General features: G+C 40.8%; 1 long non-coding RNA gene across 1 annotated transcript; it reads left to right on the top strand.

The window, feature by feature from the left end:
- Positions 1 to 2,911: 2,911 nt before the first annotated feature.
- On the top strand, positions 2,912 to 4,240 carry LOC133653118 (uncharacterized). Its single transcript, XR_009826664.1, has 2 exons — positions 2,912 to 3,583; positions 3,833 to 4,240. It is a non-coding gene; the product is annotated as an uncharacterized LOC133653118 (long non-coding RNA).
- The last annotated feature ends 1,760 nt before the right edge of the window (positions 4,241 to 6,000 follow it).

Raw genomic sequence — 6,000 nt, 5'->3', positions numbered from 1 at the left:
GAAGCGACAGATGCCCTGCCATAGTGATTGAGGGCTTTCACAAGTGGGTAATAACGATGAATTATTTTAAAAGATATCTCTTTGACTTTGTTGGTAAGTAAATACCTGTTAGGAAGAGACCACGTTTTGACCCTACAGATGTCATTCACAACATTATTCCAGAGCACAATTACATAGGATACAGACACACAATCATTTTGGAATAATCTGCTGGTTTTTCTGTTATTTTTCTGATCAAAACAAAGTTTCCCCACAGGAGTGTCGAGTGGATCATTCACAATTTTTAGAGCAGAAAGAGGAGATGAGTAAGCCCTGTACAACATACAGTAACAACACCTGTTGGAATGGCATCAAATACAATGGCAAATTGTTTGGGAGTCACAGGGACCTTAAAATGGTTGAGAAATTCTTGATAATTAAAAAGTTTACCTTCCTTATTGAAAAGCTGACTCAGTAAAATAATATCATTCTTGATATTGCGTGAAGAGGTCAGTTTCCCGTAGTATGAGAAATGGACCAGTTCGAAGTCGGCTTCTAATTGGACAGAGGGCTCGTCATCAGTGGCAAATAATTTGGGAAAATTATGAAAAAGGAAGGCAGTTATTTTCTGTTCAGAACCAGGTCCGGGTTCCAAGATGGAGAGGGACTGTAAGGAAACACCAAGTAATAATGAGCAGAATTAGGATTGGGCATAGCTGTTTAAATGATAAACTGTTTTTAATTAAAAAACACCCTACAGGAATGTGTGAACAATGTAGGGCAGTGGTTCTTAACCTGGGTTCGATAGAACCCTAGGGGTTTGGTGAGTATGCCTCAGGGGTTCAGCAGAGCCTCCGCCGCGGAGGTCACACACCCGACTCATCATGTAAATAAAAACTTCTCCCTATCTGCGTATTCTGGATACGTCCTGGGCATGATGTTAAAGTGCATCCGGCAGTGGAGGCTCCTCTATGGGGTCTTGGGGCACTAGGAGGTTAACCCCTTTACTACTGTTACCCCAGGTACGTGGCCCTTGGCAAAGGCCTAGTACCTGACTGCCCCTTAGCCAGGCATACAGTGAAGACCTCAACGTCTTGGACTCCATGCCACTGGACCCTGACCCGATTCTGTCAAAGATCGTGTGGTGACTGTCTGTGCACCAGTCTCCCCACGTAAAACAAAGTCACGCACAGGCATCCTCCATAAAGGGATACACCCCTACCAGGAGGATCGTCATACTCGTTCGAGTGACCGCCGATGATGATGATTATGGATACGGCAACAGCCGAAGTCACACTGATTTGCAGGTGTGTAATTTGTTGTGAGTTCATGCACCGTGTTGGTTTTGTTCTTTGAATAAGGTGATGTTCATGCACGCATGGTTCATTTTGTGCGCCAGTAAAAAAAACGTATAACTTTGTCTTGAATTTGAAAAAAAACTAAACATTTTATTTTTCACTAAAGAAGGGTTCGGTGAACACACATTTGAAAGTGGTGGGGTTCGGTACCTCCAACAAGGTTAAGAACCACTGATGAAGGGTATTAGAGGTCGTAAAACACGTTTTCTTCTCTCTAGGTCGTCCTCAGACGAGCCTTCCATCGTTGCTTCCAGTCATCCCGATTCTCCATACATTTGGCCAGTTCCTTGGTACTCTGAGCTCCTGCATCCTTCTTGAGTATGTCCACGTATGTTAGTGTGGGACGTCCTCTTGACCGATGCCCATGTGTTGGTTCCCACAGTACCAATTTGCTGGCTGGCAGCTCCTGATGCCTTTGGCAGTGCCCTGCTAGTCTCATTCTCCTTACAGCAATCTTCTCGCTCACCCTTGGTATTCCCCTGTAGAGGACTCTGTTGGTTACGTGTGCACTCTTGTTGATGTTAAGCACTGCACGCAGCATCCTGGTGTAGCAACCATCCAGAGACCTCCCCAGGGTTGGCTTCAGGGTCCAGCATTCGCTGCCATAGAGGAGAACGGACTCAACTGTCGCGTAGAAGAAGCTGAGTTTGATTTGGCGGGGGAGGTTGGAGCTCCATACACTGGTCATGCCGTTCAGGGCCCTCCATGCAAGTGCCTTCCTCACTTTTAAATCCTGCTCAGTTGAGTTGACCCATCCGCCCAGGTATTTGAAGTCCTCAACTTCTTTCAGCACAGTGCCTCCTGCTGTTATCAGAGGTTGATGTTCTGGTGGAACATTGTAGGTCATGACCTCAGTTTTCTTGGCATTTAGCCTAAGGCCAACCTTGGCGCACTCTAGCTCTACCCTGTGTAGGAGTTCTTGTGCTTGTTCCACGTTGTTGGAGAGCAGACTGATGTCATCCGCATAGTCAAGGTCTGTCAGGACCACTGCCGGTTGTCGACTCGACTTCCTTGGTGTCAGCGTGAAGCCAAGTTCCTGCTCTCGCCCATTTATTGCCTTCCTGAGCGCATGATCAAGGACTATGATGAAGAGGAAGGGGGCTAGTGTATCCCCTTGTATAACTCCAGCCAGGATGTCAAACTCCTCGCTGTTGCCATCTGGGGTCACCACCCTGGCCCTTGTTCCTGCGTACATGGACTCTATTGCTCGGAGTAGGTTCGGAGGAATACTGTATGCCTTCAAGATCTTCACCATCGTGCCTCGATGTATCGAGTCAAATGCCTTTTTGAAGTCTATGAAGCATAGGACTGCAGTCAGGTTTTCTTGGAATGTACTAAATATGACTATGGCTGAAAAACTGAGGGTACTGGGACGCTGAAGAGGAAGATAAATCTTGCGGACACTGAAAATGGAAGGGAAATACTATGGGTGTTTTTGAACAATACTGGACTCAAGGAGAGATTGTAATTTAATTATAACATGAAACTGAAGGTGGCAGTAATGCAACACAGATGGATGCCAGCTGCCGTAAAACTGAAAAGAAGAAGAAGTCGGCTTCTGCGCATGTCCCATTTATCGAGGTCAAAGTTCGTGAGGGATAAACAAAGCCAAGCGACTCCATGCTTTTTTTTTTTTTTAAAGTCAACTTCATCAGTTCATGTTTTTTTCTTTTACTCTTTAGCGTTAATAGTAGTATATATATTTCTTAATTATTGTTTATTCCGCGTCGTGTATACTTTTCAATATGCCGAAGACAGTTTGTGCAGCTGTGGGATGTTCAAATAGTACGTATCGCCTCATGAGATGGAAGCAAACTATGTGTGACATCCATAAGTGTTATTTTGACTCAGGAAGATGTGTTTGTGATGCACCATTCAAACTGTGCCCGTTTCCAAAAGATCCAGACATGAAAATAAAATGGATTCAGGCCGTTAATAGGAAATGTAAGAACGCTAACAACAAGTGGGTGGACTGGAAGCCTACAAAAGACTCACGGATCTGCAGTAAACATTTCTTACATGCTAAACCAACGGATGACCACCCTTTGCCATTGTTAGAAATGGACTGTACATCAACATCAGCTACCGTGAAAAGAAGAAGAACACTAGTCCGGCATGGACCTACACAAATGGCTTCTGTGAACTCAGAAGCGTCAACTACTGCTGCTGCTTTCATGGATGAAGTTATCCCACAGACTGGCAACGTAGAGGATAGTTCTGAATCCAACACACAACAACCCCACCAGGTATGATAAAACATGACATGGACAGTTGTTTAAATAAACATTGTTGAAACATATTGCTACATTATACAATAAAGTTGTGTACAAATATTCATTAAATGTACATTACATCATTGTTATCATGTAATCAGAAATGTTCTAAGTGTCATTGATTATCTACTAATAGGTTATATCAATTGACAGTGGGGGTTTTTTAACTAAAAAATAGTACTCGGCAAATTATTTTAAATTATGCATTCTTCTTTTTTTCAGTCCCCAAAACCCAACACTGGAGAGGAATCTGTGGAACACGATCATAGTTACATGTTCAGCTGCACATGCTCCAAGGGTTGTACATGCCTTGGCTGTTAGGAAAAACAATTTGAAATTGATGCACTAAAAGCCAAATCAACACAAAATTAGCAGATTATTAAAAATTGGAAGCACCTTTCTCAAATTAGGGACAACTTGTTGTGGCGTTGAACACTTGCCTGCTAAGTTAGAAATAGATGGTGGCAAATAACAGCCTGCTGGTTTGGCCTTATGTGGCTCTGGGTTCCCTTGATCCCACATCTTCAATGACACAGCATTGGGAGCGCAGATTTTCAATGCATTCATCAATTCTGTCACAGATCCACTTTGCTGTTTTCTTTGGGCATTAAACCGTTTTCTTTTTCCGAACGCAGAAGTTTCTGAAAGGTGAAAAACATGCTTATAATGTTTAATCTTAATATCTTATTTTAATGTATTCTGCAAACCTCCCGATTAACTTTCCCTAATACATCAAGGAAAGGTCAAAGTAAGTCTTTTGTAGGTCAGTTGTTAGTACTTTGTAAAAGATGATTATTAGAACTAGTTGTAAGATACAGCCATTGCAGCTGCTACCATCTTGCAGTTATAAAATGTCCTAGTATCCGACTAGTAAAAAGCATTATACATTATATTTAAACAGAAACTTACTCAGTTGGCCAGGACGTGACTTATCAAATGAAATTTCCTCAACGAGACATGGTTCTATCAGCTGGGAAGTGGAACCCTTTTTCCATGAGCATGGCGTTGACATACATGATGGCCTAATGTACCCGAGTCGCCAGGCCTCACCAACTTTAAACATAAGGGCTGCCACATGGTTACAGGTTTGTCCTAACCTGTACATAACAATTTTTTTTTTTCTAGAGTCATAAAAATCATTGTAATTTATGCAATACCTGACTATGGCAAGATGTTTAAAAACTTAAAAACTTTTACACAAACAGAATGAATATTACATGCATAGCCTTTTGGGTTAAAACTTAAGCACTACACAAGCTGAACATTTAATATGAATTTTATTATTCAGATTCTGTTTTCTATTATCCTACATAACTACATACCCAGCAAAACAGTTACAGTATGCACTATTGATTTTCCCAGACTTCTTCTCAATAGCAACCCACAGCTTATGGGGAGCACAGTGAACATTCATGGAAGGCATACACTCGGCCTTAAGGAAACAAAACTGCCTTTCATTGCTGATAGGATTGTAGAACAACAATTTTTGCAAGGAATAGTCATACATTTAGTATAATTGTGTGTGTAATGTGTTCAACATCATAAGTAGGGGTAAAAGTAATTATGTTTAAAGTGAAGAACTTTTCAAATTAATGAATTAAATATTTCATAGATTGCATTTACCATTAATTATTATTTAAGCAGTCTGTTGAAAATATAACAAAACTATTGCAACTATTATTATGTTTACCTATCGCATCAAAATAAATGATGTGCCAAGTATTTTAAATACATGCAAAATTGTTTCGGAACTTATACTAAATATTGCTAAATAAAATTACCAGGTATGTGACTGCTAGATATTGGTGGAAAAAAAACGTAACAAAAAACGTTCATGTAGCTAAAATATGGTGACCTCACCATATGGTATCATTAAAATACAAACATAAAGGAAATCTGACCTGTTATGAAATAACGGTAACCCTTGCCTTTGAAGTGAATTAATTAACTCATACTATATTCTACATATAGATAGATAGTACTTTATTGATTCCTTCAGGAGAGTTCCCTCAGGAAAATTTAAAATGGTGAATGTTTATATTCATCTTGGAGAAAGCAAACCACCAAGTTGAATTAAATAGTGGTATTTCAGTTTGAGCACATAATAAAATAAGGCCCCTTAGTTTGTTTGATATTCGCAGGTGGATTGGATCACTTCTCGTAGGAAAGAAGCCCTAATTGGGACTTTGGAATGCAAAAGTGATAGCCCTATCCTTGAGAAGAGACTACATGTTCAGCCCAATGCCAACATTTAAGTTGTGACTTAGAGCATTTGTTTTCCAGACACTTACCCACAAACCTCTCCTTTTATGCACTGTCCTGACTTAGCACACACACACAGAGACAGGAAGGAGGAATATAAAACTGATGGTTTGGCTTCTCCAAGTTAG

This window comes from Entelurus aequoreus, linkage group LG07, assembly GCF_033978785.1.
Source record: "Entelurus aequoreus isolate RoL-2023_Sb linkage group LG07, RoL_Eaeq_v1.1, whole genome shotgun sequence".
NCBI lineage: Eukaryota > Metazoa > Chordata > Actinopteri > Syngnathiformes > Syngnathidae > Entelurus > Entelurus aequoreus.
Note: the sequence above shows the minus strand (reverse complement) of the source record. Positions and strands in the feature narration are given on the sequence as shown.